This window comes from Theropithecus gelada, chromosome 1 (assembly GCF_003255815.1).
Source record: "Theropithecus gelada isolate Dixy chromosome 1, Tgel_1.0, whole genome shotgun sequence".
Classification (NCBI taxonomy): domain Eukaryota; kingdom Metazoa; phylum Chordata; class Mammalia; order Primates; family Cercopithecidae; genus Theropithecus; species Theropithecus gelada.
The window spans coordinates 92,790,011-92,805,145 of NC_037668.1; the positions used below are offsets into that span (position 1 = coordinate 92,790,011).

A 15,135-nucleotide genomic window follows, 5' to 3' on the forward strand; every position below is an offset into this window, starting at 1 on the left:
TTTATTTATTTATTTATTTTTTTTTTGAGACGGAGTCTCACTGTGTCTCCCAGGCTGGAGTGCAGTGGCGTGATCTCGGCTCACTGCAAGCTCCGCCTCCCGGGTTCACGCCATTCTCCCGCCTCAGCCTCCCAAGTAGCTGGGACTACAGGCGCCCGCCACCGTGCCCGGCTAATTTTTTGTATTTTTAGTAGAGACGGGGTTTCACCATGTTAGCCAGGATAGTCTCGATCTCCTGACCTCGTGATCCACCCGCCTCGGCCTCCCAAAGTGCTGGGATTACAGGCTTGAGCCACCGCGCCCGGCCAGAAGACTCTATTTTTCGTGGAAGGCTTTTCAACGCTCACTGCAACACACCTGGTAAAAACAAAATGACAAAGCTTATCTCTCCCACAGGATTATTTTCCAGCCATTTAACGTGGCTTCCACCTCACACCTCCAGAGTAAATCTTGGAATGTGGCAGCCCAGAATGTTAGTGGTACTTGGATGGAAATCTAACTCTTAAAAATACTGCTCAGAATTCTTGCAGTCTCTAAGGCTGTATACTCACTAAGGAATCTACAGAACTTAGTGTCCTAGAAGTAAGAGAGACCACAACATATTTAAGAACCAAAAAAGGTCAGCAGGGCAGGAGTGCTGACTGCAAGAATGAGAATGGAAGGAAAGGAAGGCTGCGACCATGAGAGGCTCTTTATACCATGCTAAGGAGTTTGGATAGACTTAATCCTAACAGCAAAGGGCAGCTAGTGAAAGATTTTAAGCAAGGCAGTGATGTGTTCAGATTTGCATTATAGAATTGTTTATCCTGGCATCGCAGAAAATATCCCCACTAAGCAGAAAAACACCAGTCATCAAAGTAGAATACATTTCCCAACTAACAAAAAGTTAAGCAAAAGGCAATACGTCACTGTCTTAGGGAAACCGGCTAACTTATGTGAATTTAACCTGACTGATGTAAAAGTCAAAGCCCCGCCCCTACTCCTATTAGTCATGCAAAAATGTACTGTATTTACTAGGGTATTTCATCAGCCTAGAAGTGACATAAAGTTTGTTTCCTTTATTATAACTAAGTTATACAAAAATAAAAATAAAAATCCTCACTACAACTTCACATTCAAGTGCACGTTCTGCACTTACAGAATATCATTTCCCAATGAGAAAAAGCATCAAAAGCAAATAAATTATTTTCATGTCATTTGAAGAAAACTGTATCTGCCTATGATAAGGAATTATAATGGTCAGTATTTGACATGTTACTTGTCAGTGGGTTGCCTGTACAACAGTCAGGAAATTAGCAGCTTCCTGCCAATGTTTAAGGCCATTTGTGATTTAGGTTTCTCTTTAATTTTCCAGAATTACATACTAAAAGTCATAAAATCAGTTATAACCTTTGACACAGTAAATCTATGCATTCATCCTAATAAAGCAATTAGTAGCAGAAAAATGCTATTTGTGTGTTTTTAAAGGTTCCCTACAATATTCTGTAAAAATAGAAATAGCTTAAATATTCTATCATAGATTACTTAAGAAAAATACATTAACACAACTAAATACTACATAACCATTCAACAAATGATTATTACAAAGACTCTACTACAATAGAATAAAAAAGTTTAAGAAGACAGGTATATGTATCCAGCAATGAAAATTACATAATACAGTACATATTTATACATTATTGATAAAGACTAGAAGAGAATAAGCAAAAACATAAAAGCTTAGTGTAGGAGTAAAAAATATCAACATTAGGCCAGGCGTGGTGGCTCACACCTGTAATCTCAACACTCTGGGAGGCCAAGGCAGGCAGATCACAAGGTCAGGAGATCGAGACCATCCTGGCCAACATGGTGAAACCCCGTCTCTACTAAAGATACAAAAACTAGCTGGGCGTGGTGGTGCACACCTGTGGTCCCAGCTACTCTAGAGGCTGAGGCAGTGAAATCACTTGAACCCGGGAGGTGGAGGTTGCAGTGAGCCGAGATCGCGTCACCGCACTCCAACCTGGGCGACAGAGCAAGACTCTGTCTCAAAAAAAAAAAAAAGTCAACATTAAAGAAAGTATTCTTATTAAATGCTTGCAGAATTTTTATTACAATTTTTAAAAACTAGAACAAAGTTTTATTATTCTTAGGAACAAACTAATCGTAGGCTGATTATTTGAACAAACATCCACACAGGTTTAGTGCTAGTCATCCAGCCAGCCCTTGGACTGAGCACTTAGAACACCTCACTCACCAAGTAGCCTGATCTCTCTTCTCTCATAAGACACTGCGCTTCAGAATCCCCACGGTAAGGGGTGGACCCTAGACAATCCTAATGTCTCTTAAATAACCTCTAAATCTTCTACCCATAGATATATCTCAACCTCCAGAGAAATATTTGAACAAATGAGTATTTTATTTCCTAAATTCTCTATGTGACTACCTTCTGTACCATTTTATTGCTCAGTAACAAATCCAGCATGATGATGGATAAAAAAACAATCCCTAAAGCGGTGACCCAGACAGGTCTTAGGCAAGTCACTTAAAAGCTCTGATTCCTTTATTTCTCTGCAGTAAAATCAGAAGGAGGTATTCTCAGGTGACTTCAATTTCTTACACCTCTTAAAAGTATTACAAGATTTTATGATCATTGTGTGCTAATAACCCTTAAACAGTATTTACCAGACAATGTCTATGAACTCAGAACCAGAAATTCAGGTTCACGGTGGGCCTCTTCTTCATGACTTCTTAAAACCATTAGAGCTATCAATTCTAACCTGAGAAAAGTAAACAAGACTCTAAGCCAAGAAGAAATTCGTTTGACTGCTTTGCTTTCTTCCAATATTCAAAGCAATACCTGTACTCATAAGTGTCTGGCTCCCAAATATCTTTCAAAGTCTCAATTCGACCTAGCATAAGCAGTATTTTCATCAGACTGGCAACTGTGTGGCAGAATTCCTCTTTCAATGTTGCCTGATCCTTACTCCACTGATTTTTTTTAATTGAAATATATCAAGCATACAGAAAAGTATAAAGAACGATCGATCTTTAAAGAGGACTAAATAAGTCTCTTCTCAGGGTTCCCACTACTTGCCAAACACAATGACAGTGGGTCAGTGCACAAAGGTCAGCAACAGTGAGGACAGTTAACCAAGTAAGTGCAATAACGTATACATTCCAGAATATGTCGCTTCAGGCATGACACATAAGCCCTTAAAGCATACCAATGCAGGTAACACACTCAAATAAATACACTAGCAGCCCTTAGCTATAAATAAGTTCTGCCTTTTAAAGAATTCATTCCCAGTTGGTTGTTTGAAACTTGGCGCACATTTCCCCCAGACACACTGCAGTAAATGTGGTTAAGTTTCCAAGCCAACACACAAAAGGCCAATTTAACACATAAAGTATCTGAAACACTATACATTTGCCCTGCCAAAAGAGTAGGAAACATTACTGCAGCCAAAAAGAACCATAAGTGATTTTGCCATCTCAAAAGCAGGAGTGTGAGGGAAAGCAGAGTGCAGGTTCAGAAGGGGTGCCGATGGAGTCTTGAGGCAGTGCCTGGAGGCCTTATTAAGGCAAGTGAGCTTAGGGATTGTGAAACCAAGGGCCAGGTTGGCCTGGCTTTGATCAAATCTAGGTTCCTCCACTTAAAAGCCAGGTACTTTTAAATATTTTCAACCATTCTAAGGCTCAGTTTATTGATCTGAATTTCTGGCACAGAGTAAACATTCAATAAACAATTAGGCATTTTATATAGTTTTTTCATTTGCTTGAGACTGTATAGCTTTCCATTTTTCTTGATATAAGAGTATCCTTAACACCTGGCTGGGTTTATGAGTCATCATTAGAAAATGTTCAGTTTCCACCCAAAACAAAAACACTTTTTCAAAGTGTCTAGGCAAGAAATGTATAGGAAAGGGATCGATGAGAATGTACTGCACACTAGAACAAGACAGCCTCAATCAAAATGAAGCAACTAACACGGGACCAAAGACAGAAGAAAAAGGAGTCTTCCAGTAGCAGAAGATAAGAGGGAGATAGTAGGGAACTTCCAGATAACTTATAGGCTGTTTACACAGGGAGGAAAAGAGAAGAGGAACAGTAAATAATACTGGTAAACTCCAACAGGGTATTGGTACAAATACAGACAAACACACACATACATCCACACACATTCTCATTTAATTTTCACAATCCCATAAAGTAGGGGCCATTATTATCCTATTATCCTTTTACAGATGAGGAAACTGAGGCACAAAGAGCTTGAATAACTTGCCCAGGATCATTCAGCTATGATTAATCATAAGCCATGATTCAAACATACAGACTGGTTGCAGATTTGGGAGTCTAAACCACTATCTTATTACGATGTTTCTGTAGTGGGAAGCCAACTATTTGCATAAGGAGGTTTCCTAAATCAGAGGTTCATAACTTGAATAATATTTACCTATAAAGTTACCACTTATAAAGATGTAAACATTATGTAACAATTTACAGATTTTCTGGCAATATTCAGTATTTGGGGTAGCAGTGGGTAACTTTCATTAAATGCTGCTGGATCCCAGGCACTGTCTGAAGCTATTTTGTAGGTTCTACCTCATTTAAGTTTCACAGAACTTCCTTTGTGACAGGTGCTATGAAGTCCATTTTACACTTGAGAAAAATTGAGGCTCAATTATGAGCCCAAAGACACAGAGCTAGTAAGCGGCAGACGACAGCCTCACATCAGCTCTTCCTAGTTCCAAGTCCAGCACGCTTTTCATAACAGCACATCTGGTATGCTCAGACTCACTCAGGTAAACACGGGACATGTTATATAACAGCCAGGAATATAAAGCAACAGTAAATCTCGTCTGACTTAAAATGTCAAAAATAGCAATGCAACTTTTAAACTAAATATTTCACAAAAAATATACCAAACTTTCTTTAGGACAGCTAAATGAACCCAACTGCCCTGCCCCAAAACCTAAAAAACAATTCTTTATTTTTTGAGACAGAGTCCTGCTCTGTCCCCCAGGCCGTAGTGCAGTGGCACCATCTCAGCTCACTGCAACCTCTGCCTCCCAGGTTCAAGCAATTCTCCTGCCTCAGCCTCCTGAGCAGCTGGGATTACAGGTGCGTGCTGCCACGCCCGGCTAATTTTTTTTTTTTTTTTTGTATTTTTCGTAGAGATGGGGTTTCACCATGTTGGCCAGGCTGGTCTCGAACTCCTGACCTCAAGTGATCTGCCTGCCTTGTCCTCCCAATGTGCTGGGATTATATGCATGAGCCACCGTGCCCGGCCTCAGGTCTTCTTTATATCTAACAATACCAAATACTGTATTGTACAGACGCATCAAGGCACATCTCCAAGGACCTAAAACTGCTTCGAAAACACTAGGTTAGAAGAAGCAAGTTTCCTAGGTTCTCATTTTAAATACCAATGTCAGGAGAGAGAGAAAGAAAAGGACAAGTGACAATCCAGGAGAAAAAAGTCTCTCTGAAGAGCAGAATCATGTTTTGTTGTTGTTTACAATGCCAGAGCGCCTCAGATTTGAATTCTAGTTCTGCCATTTATTAGCTCTGTTTGCTCATCTGGAAAATGATGCCAATAAGATCCAAGTCTCTGGCTATTACAAAGATTAAATTAAATATCATATGCAAAATACATAACCCAACAACCGACACAGTAAAAGCTTACTAATCAATAGTCTCACGCCCTTGCCTACTCTCCTCCCCACTGGGATGACGTGCCACAAATCCCACAGACCTGGCAGGACATGACCTACCCCAATCACGCATTAACTTTCAGACTACCAGATCCTTACAAGGTGCTTTGCTCATTTTCCACCAAACCCACATCATGATTCCCATATTGGCCCAAAGCCTTTTTGCCTGCTTTACATAGGATAAGTATCTGTTTTATTATCTTGTTGTCACCACAGGTTGGGGAAACCAAAGGGCAACTATTTATTATTCATATTTCTATTGCCCCTCTCCAAACAAAGGAGAGTTGAGGCTACCTATATAAATACAAAAGATCTAGACAACACAACCATCAATTAAAAGAAGGATTTAACACATGTGATAAGTAATCTGATGAGGAGACTGAGGCAGAGAGATTATTGTAAGAAAACTGGATAGCAACTAAAAACAGGCAAATAACTTATCTTTGAGCTTTCTAGCAAGGAAACACAATGAGTTACAGATCACTTTTTTTTCTTTTTTTCTTTATATAAAAGAAAACATATCAATTTTTTTCTTTGAGGAGAGAGATCAATAACTTGCCCGAATTTATTTATCTAAGCCACTGGCAGAGCCAACAAGTCTTCCAAAATACTTGATGATCCTTTACAAAACTGTACCACTTTATACAACAATCAAGGATGTAATTTGACCAAACTCCCTTCAGTAAAATGTTCCCACTTTGACTCTCCTGCGAATTTTGTACAATTTGAACAAGTGTACACAGAATTTGTGTTTATTCAATAAATAGCCGTGTGCCTACTGGGAAAGGCAACATTACGATGAAAGAGATGGTTCCTGCCCTCAAGGGCCTCGTGACTACATGGCGGAGATGTGTCTGCAAAAGAACTGAAGCACAAAGCGGAACATGACGTGCTGGAACAGAGGATTACACACCACCAGAGGACTATGTGTATACACACTGCTTGTTAGGGTAGGGAGGGGCAGAGGAAGAGACCAGGGACATCTGAAGGGGCCTGGAAAGCTATGAAATTCTGACAGATGGAGAGCATGAAGCATGGGAAAAGTGCATTAAACGAAGAAGAAGAACACAGAAAAGCATGGGAAACATTTGGGACCTGAAAGCAAAATAATGAACAATCTGTTTTGGGACAGTGTAGCAGGAGAGAAACAGGAGAGTATGCTAGAAAGTTAAATTGAGGTTTTAGCACAAGGAATCTTTACTATCAGACTAAGGTGGAGCTTGGATTGTTTTCTACAGGCAATAGGGGGTTCTACAGGCTTGTGACCAGGAGTCAGACACAGAAAGATAAATACCACATACGCTCACTTATAAGTGGGTGCTAAATAATGTGTGCACATGGACACAGAGTGAGCAATGATAGATCACCCAGGTAAAGAAAGCCAAAGGAGGCCAGGCACAGTGGCTCAAGCCTGTAATCCCAGCACTTTGGGAGGCCGAGACAGGCGGATCACAAGGTCAGGAGATCGAGACCATCCTGGCTAACCCCGTGAAACCCCGTCTCTACTAAAAAATACAAAAAACTAGCCGGGCAAGGTGGCAGGCGCCTGTAGTCCCAGCTACTCGGGAGGCTGAGGCAGGAGAATGGCGTGAACCCGGGAGGTGGAGCTGAGATCCGGCCACTGCACTCCAGCCTGGGCAACAGAGCAAGACTCCGTCTCAAAAAAAAAAAAAAAAAAGAAAGAAAGAAAGCCAAAGGAAGGCTGCAGCAGTAGGGACAGTAAGTGGCAAAGGTGCTGAATACGAATACCAGGGAGGGAGCCCTGAGAGGGCCTGGGGAGGATGTGGGATGGGGCAAAAGCAAAGGGAGAGATCAGGGTTAGTCTAAGGCAGGGGGCAGCAGATTCTGGCCTGCGAGCCAAATCTGGCCTGCTGCTGCCCATTCTGTACAGCCAATAAGCTGACACATTTTTAAATGGTTGGGAAAAAGAAGAAAAGTATTTTGTGACAAGTGAAAACAGAAATGTCAGTGTCCATACATAAAGTTGTATTGGAGCACAGCCACACTCACTGGTTTACATGTCTACATTGGTGCTACAGTTGCAGATTCAATACTTGTGACAGACTGCGCTGTGCTCAAAGCTGAAAATGTTTACTGTCTTTGCCCTCACAAAAGTTTTCTGTGAGGCCCACACCCTGCTGGCCTAGGGTTTTCAGGGTAGTGGATAGAGATGGTATGAACCCAAAACAGAGAAATCATCCATTATTATGACAATGGCTCAGAAAGAAAGATGGTATCAATCTTGGAGCAGTTAAATGGGAGGTGTCAAAGGACACACAGCAAGGCAGCCCAGTGTGAAATGGAAAGCTCATTCCACTGCAGGGGCCCACACTGGCTATCCCCTCTGCCTAGGACATTTTTCTTACAGATCATTGAACTGCCTGACTCCTACTCATTACTTGTCCTTCAAGGCTGAGTTTAAAAATGTCACTTTCTCAGACCAGGAGCCCTTCTCCTAACCCCTCAACCTAAGTATTCACTACCCATACCTTGCTAACTTTCTCTACTGCACTTACCACCACCTGAAATTATCTTGTTTATCAATGTGTTTAACATCTTAGACTGCTGGCTACTTAAGGACAGGGACCTTTCCTCTCTTGTTCTCCAGTGTCCCCAGTGCCTTGAATAGTGTCTGAAACTGTGCAACCAGTATTTGGGGGAGGTAAGGAGCAGAGAGGAAGGAATATAAATAAAAAGGGACAACTGGAGCTCAGGCAAAAGTGGGTCATCTGCACCATTTTCGCAACATATAAGATCTACCATTCACAGAACCTTTAGAAACATCCTCATTGGGGGAGGAGGAGAAGTGAGAGAAAGAGAAGATACTCAAAAAGAGAACAGAGACACACAGAGAAAGGAAGTCCTTACTGTGTCTCAGAAGCCAGGCAGCAGCAGGGTTGAGGAACATCTGCCAGGAAGGAGGTTTTCAGCAGCATGAACTGTTTTAGATAACTAGGGCAGAAAAAAGGTGTTAAAATGTGACAGCAAGAAGGTCACTGGTGACCTCAAGGAAGCAGTCTCATGAGTGTGGAGGTGGCAGTCAGTTTGCAAAGGGTTAAAGAATGAGTGGGTGGGAGGAAGTGAAGGTTTTCAAGGCATTTATTTGGCAGCAGAATGAAGGGAAAGAGGAAAGAGAGGTGCTCTAGGGGCAGCAGTGAGTGGGTGGGATCCTTCTTCCGTTTTTTCATGGGACACAAATCTCATCATGTTACTACCCTGCTTAAAAACTTCAACTTCCCCTAATGCATTATAAGGCCCAAAAGTAATATAGTACATAAGGCCCTGCTTGACCAGGTTCCTTCTTGCCTCACCAGCCTCCACCTTTGTTCTCCCTGCACCAGCTGCAGGGTGTTGGTTCCACCATAGGTCCTTGGCACATATTGTTGCCTCTCACTGGAAATCCTCCTCATTCTCTTAGCACAGCTCTTTCACCCTTCAGATTTCCATGTATAAAAGTGTACTGCAGAGGCCCCTTTTCTTGCAGCCCACCTCTGACATCTCTCCTGGTACTCAGCATCATTGTAACAAACAGTAATACAATTGCTGAATTGTTTTTTCAACCAGCAAGGTACTTTTCTAAGGGCAGAAGCCAAGTCCGTCTTGTTCTCACACACATGTGAGATCTACAGAGAGTTGCTGAACAAAGGAACAAACATGAAAACCTAACAGCATTTGTATTTCAGCCAGCTTGTAGATGGTAAATGGCCGCCTGCTTCCTAAATCACATCAGGTGGGCTTACAATTTGTTGGGGCCAATATGACTTCCTCTGACTTCCTCCTGCTTCCAACCAACCCAAGTGAATAGTCATTCTACACAAGTAAAAACACGAGGTTCCTTGGAGTTACCACCATACATCAAATGATTTTCCCAAAAAGATAACCCATATACTGTGATTCGTGGACTTGCCTAAAGTTTCACAGAATGGTTTTAACTGAACAAAATCAGTCAGAATATTAAGACATTATGCATATTACCTTTCAGTCTATGTTATGTGAATTAGTGCTAAAATGGGTTTGCAGGTACACCTGGCAAAAAAGCCATTGTACCTCTTTATAATATAAATTGCATTTGTCCGCATCCCTGTGTGTGATGCACCAAACTAGTTTAATAGCAAGATTTTTCTCTAGGAAGATACATATTTGGTAGATTATTTTTTCCTTGAGTTGTTTTATCTTTTCTTAGTACAACATAAACATTATTTTAAAGTATAATTGAAAAAAATTGTTATAAATTATATAGCCTCACTATAATTTGATCAAATTAACTGTGCGAGCAAGCCTACAGATATAATTGTGCTTAATTGAATAAACTGTTGTCAGTTCCAATACCCTTAAGTCCTTAAAACACCATATAAACAAACAAAGTTGCATTCATTACAAGTGGTTCTTATCTATTTCTACTTTATATTCAGACCAGTCTGAGTTACCAAGTGTACCTGAAAATAACAGACCTAAATTTATATTTTAAATACCTACAGGTCAGCCTTTTCAGCTGAAGTGGACTTTCCTACCCACTCCCCCTCCATACAAATCAATTAGGGAGCTTTACTGTCTTTCTCATTCTAGAATGGGAAGACAAGAGAAGATACAGCTAACTCCTTTCCTGTCAAAGCATATGGGATGAAAATGACATCAAGAGCTCTTTTCCAATCACGTGGCAACAACTGCTCTTGAGTATAAATAATGCCCAGACCCAAGAAACCAGTCCAACATATACATCACCAAGCAGGAAATACATTTAAAATACTGTAAAATACACATCTATGATTAGAAGGAAGGGCCAACTTTCTGTACACTTTTACATTTTGGGTAAATCTTGCTTTAGGAAAGCAAAATATGTATATGGAAACAGAAACTGTAAAAGGGCATTCCGTAGAAACTGAATACATATTTCAGAGTCCCTTTAAACTCTTATAATTCCTTACCAGCAAAACTCCCTGGAGTACTATCTGATTTACAAGATACTTAATTTCCACACAATTCTGAAGACACCATTTTACAAACAGGTATACATGGTGCCTCTGCCAACAGCCCACAACTTGCTAAGTAAACTGAATCAGTGAGGTCAACACAGTATCTTCACATTAACTTTCCTGGAAAGTCGAATACATTCCTACCAAATTATATACCTTGGATGGCACTTTAAATTAAGTAAAAGCACCTTTGCTAGTCATTTTTCCTTAAAAATAAAGTAAAACCTAATTTACCTAGCACCTTTGGCACTGTCTATGTAATAAACCCTTCTAGATTTGAGAAACTGCCTTCTTTTTTGATTCACTCATTGCTAATTGAAGTCTTTCTAACATAGAATATATCTGTTAGTCTTTGTTTTGTATCTACTGGTGGCATCTTCCCTACTATGTTGAAACATTCTGAATATAATTTGAGGTTTTTTTTTTTTTTTAATATACAGCCTATCTACCACTCATTAAAATAAAATAAGTCAGGCATGGTGGTTCATGCTTATTATCCCAAAACTTTGGGAGGCCAAGGCAGGAGGATTGCTTGAGCACAGGAGTTCGAGACCAGCCTGAGTAACAGAATGAAACCTCTCTCTACAAAAAAATTGGAAAATTAGCTGAGTATTGCGGCACCTGCCTGTGGTTCCTGCTACTCAGAAGGCTGAGGTGGGGAGGACTGCTTGAGCCCAGAAGGTCAACACCGCCTTGAGTTATGACCGCACCACTGCACTTCAGCCTGGGTGACAGAGCGAGACCTTGTCTCAAAATAAAATAAAATTTAAAAATAGCTAGCACATTTTTAGCTCATGCTGGCATCATTTCAAAATCTTAAGCATAGTCATTCATAGACAGTACCTAAACAACCTCAGAGGTAGGTACTGTCTTTATTGTCATTCTATGGATAAGGAAACGGGCGTAACTTGCTCGCAATCTCTTACAGCTAGGATCAAACCACACAGTGTAGATCCAGAGCCTCCAAAAACAGACTATCAGAATCAGAAAACAAAACAAGGCTAAAAGACAATCAATCAGTCTGTTTTCTACTCAGAGGTACCATAAATTGATGTGATTTAGTCTCCTACAGCTGGATTCAAGTTATTACTGTCTTCTACGCAGAAGAAGAGAGCTCCTCTTAGGTTTCACAGTCAGCCTTCTCTCGCAGATTACTCTTAAATAACTCTCCCTGAGTTAAAGCAAAGATTCCTCACTGGTGTTTCACCCTGAAGAAAACCTCTTCTTTGAATTTGTCTACAGAAATTCTCTGAAAGTAGCTTCTTATATTGTCCCCAGACCCCCCTGCATATCTCCTAACCCCTAAATGAGATATCTGAACTTGCCCTTTTCTGCTAGAGACATGAACTTTCACTTCATTTATGCTCAACAACTTGACCTCTTCTTCATAGCTTGATGATCGTTACCAGTACCAATCACCATACTGTGGTGTGATTAACAATGCAACCTCAAATTGCTAGCATGTTGACAATGGTATTTGCCCTCCACTAAATGCCCCAGATTGTTTCACTTTTGAGTTTTGGTTCTCCTTGTCATAAACCAGTAGAAACTCCTTATTCACTTCTAAGATAAAAATTAACACTGCTTGCCTCTGAGAACATGTCTTCCTGTATTCATCCACTTAACAACTCTTGTCTCTTACATTTGTTGTATTTAATCTTCTAATGGCTTAAAAACCAGTTAGATAAACTGTCAAAAAATTCTTTATAAATTAAAAGCAAATCAAATACTCCACTGTAAGGAAAGCATGGATGAACTTCATGACATCTTGCTTGGCTCGAAGCCTTTCTTGTTTCCTAGCAGTCTTCTGGATAGTTGATAAATGGCAGATAATAAAGGGCGTTTTCTGGGATGGGGAGGAGAGAGTTGCACAATGGTCAGATGAAGCTGACCCTTCATAGAACTCTCAGTGCTTCAGGTCTTCCATTTGCTAATAATGTTATTCTTGAGCTTGGAAATTTCAAATGGCTTCTAATCTTCCCTACTCATTCGTTCAACAGAGGCCTCAGTCCCCAACCTAACACTGCTCACAAACTTGTGGAAAGAGTTACAGTCTTCACAATCTGGACCCAACCTGCATGTCCTGCCCTACCTCCTACCGCTCCCTCCCAAGCAGTCTTTGCTCTAATCTAGTGGCCACTTCCAAGTCTGCCACTGACACCACGTACACGCCCACTTTTATGTCTTTGCTCACACTGTATCTCTGTCTAGATTTCCTTCCCACCCTAAAACAAAGGAACTCCTACTCACTCCTGAAGGCCCAACTCAAATGAAGCCTCTTCAAAAAAGCATTTGACAAGGACTCCAAGCAGGGATTACCTCTCTTCAGGGTCCTGGAGCTCTTAATTCCGACCGCTACTACATAACACGTTGAGTTACAGCTATGTATACCAAGTTTATTTCCATATAAACTGTGTCTTATCCTTCTGCCAGGCACTTAATAGGTACCAAAGAGATGTCTGTGCATACAAAGAATGAATTAATCTGTAATATTAAAAAAAGAAAGACAACAAATAAGGGGAAGCTACTCCCTAGTCCTCAGACTTCAAAGGAGTGCCATGAAGGCTTCTAGGAAACATTCTACAATCACAAAGATTTGTTCTTTTACACGTCAACAATCTGCAAGTACAAAACTGAACATGCCCTCAGGGTCTTCCACTAGACTGTAAATTCTACGAGGACAAAGATTTTTACCTGTTTTGTTGTCTGTCTATTCACTCTGAGATTCACTGCAAGAGCTCAACAAGTATTTGCTAAATGAATAAAAGAATGTACAAAATGCTAGTGTGAATAGTACTGTTAAGTAAATTCAGTTACCACAGATTAAAAATATCCCAACAAACGCCAGCTCTATCTTCTGGCCAGAGTAGACTTAAAAGAAATTATCCTTTCGCTTCTAAAGCAGGTCTTGCCTCAGAATTGGGCAGTTTATCCATAGAGCACCAAGGAAGAATGTGTGCCCATTGTCAACTATGAAGAATCACAGATCATAAACCCTCAGAAGTGGAGGTATCATGGAAATGAGCTTAATGTTTTATGCTTTCCTGTTGCCTTAAACTGCCAAGAATGCTGGTGCACCTCAGAGGGAAGAATACTCACAGGAATTAGTTTCCGGCCCCTGAAACCCAGTCATTTCAACATGACAGCTGTTTGAAATCCCATGTTACCAGAGGGTTTGTGTGACAGGAAGCAACAGTGGCACACCTAGCTGAGCACAGGAGAGAGTAAGAAGCAGAGAGGAAACAAGCTGAATGAGAACGTGGCTTGGAGGCAGCAAGGAAAGTACAAAAACAATGAACCAGGCCAGGCACGGTGGCTCACGCCTATAATCCCCTTCACTTTGGGAAGCCGAGGTGGGCGGACCACTTGAGGTCAGGAGTTTGAGACCAGCCTGGTCAACATGGTAAAACCCCATCTCTACTAAAAAACAACACAAAAATTACCCGGGCATGGTGGAACGTGCCTGTAATTCCAGCTACTCAGGAGGCTGAGGCACGAGAATCACTTGAACCTGGGAGGCAGAGGTTGCAGTGAGCCTAGACTGTGCTACTGCATTCCAGCCTGGGTGACAGTGAGACTCCATCTTGAAAAAAAAAATTAAAAATAAAAATAATAAAAACAATGAACCAATGTCCCTGATGCCTACTATAATGTAATTTACCTTTACATCGTAATTATTAAAAAAGAAAGAAATGAAGGGCACAGAAACAAGGAACACCTTCCTTGGTCACCAGCTACTCTCTCCTTTCTCATCATTAATTCTCTGAATCTTAACTGCTCTTATAGAAAAGAAATTGGCATCGATGTGAGCGTGCTTAAATGGACAAGGGAGTAGAGCATGAACGACTTGTTCCCTCTATTTTCTACTTTCCTATATTTTCTAATTTTTCTATAGTGAGTTCTCCTTATTGTAACGATAGGAGAAATAATTTTTGTTTAAAGAAATCATAGAGCTAAAAAGTACATGTTCTGACAATAAGAAAACGAAGTACACTAAAAAAACCTTTACCCCAAAATATGAATAACAAAGAATTCGATAATATCAAACCATCCACAGGCAGCTTTTTACTCAACATATTGCCTTAACCCTGGTTCCCTCAACTACCGGTAAATCTAATGATTCACTTATGAAAAATACTCTTCATATTAGTTATGATTTGCATAGCATGTCACAGTTTCCATGCATTATTTACCTGATCTCCCCCCAAAACTCTGCGAGATGACCAGGCAGAATATTTTTATCTCCATTTTGCAAATGAAGAAAATACGTGCCCTGAAGTGAAAAAATTTGCCACCGCAAGAGCCCAGATATTCTTGCTCCTTACTCAGTATTCCAAAACAGGACTTCTCAACCTGGGCACTACTGAGATGGATAATTCTCTGTTTGGGACGGGTGGCTGTCTTGTGTGTTATAGGATGTTTAGCAGCATCCCTAGCCTCTAACCACTAGATGCCTACCAGTAGCA

The 15,135-nt window shown here is 40.7% G+C and overlaps 1 protein-coding gene across 7 annotated transcripts in view; it reads right to left on the minus strand.

Moving 5' to 3' along the window:
- Nucleotides 1–15,135, minus strand: part of JAK1 (Janus kinase 1) — a 235,297-nt gene that overhangs the window by 114,127 nt on the left and 106,035 nt on the right. For 3 of the 7 annotated variants that reach the window (XM_025379180.1, XM_025379164.1, XM_025379190.1), the window contains one exon: nucleotides 8,565–8,648. The exons of the other annotated variants lie outside the window; for them this stretch is intronic. The gene's annotated coding sequence lies outside the window, so the exon portion shown is untranslated. The remainder of the gene's footprint in view (nucleotides 1–8,564; nucleotides 8,649–15,135) is intronic. 7 annotated transcript variants of the gene reach the window in all.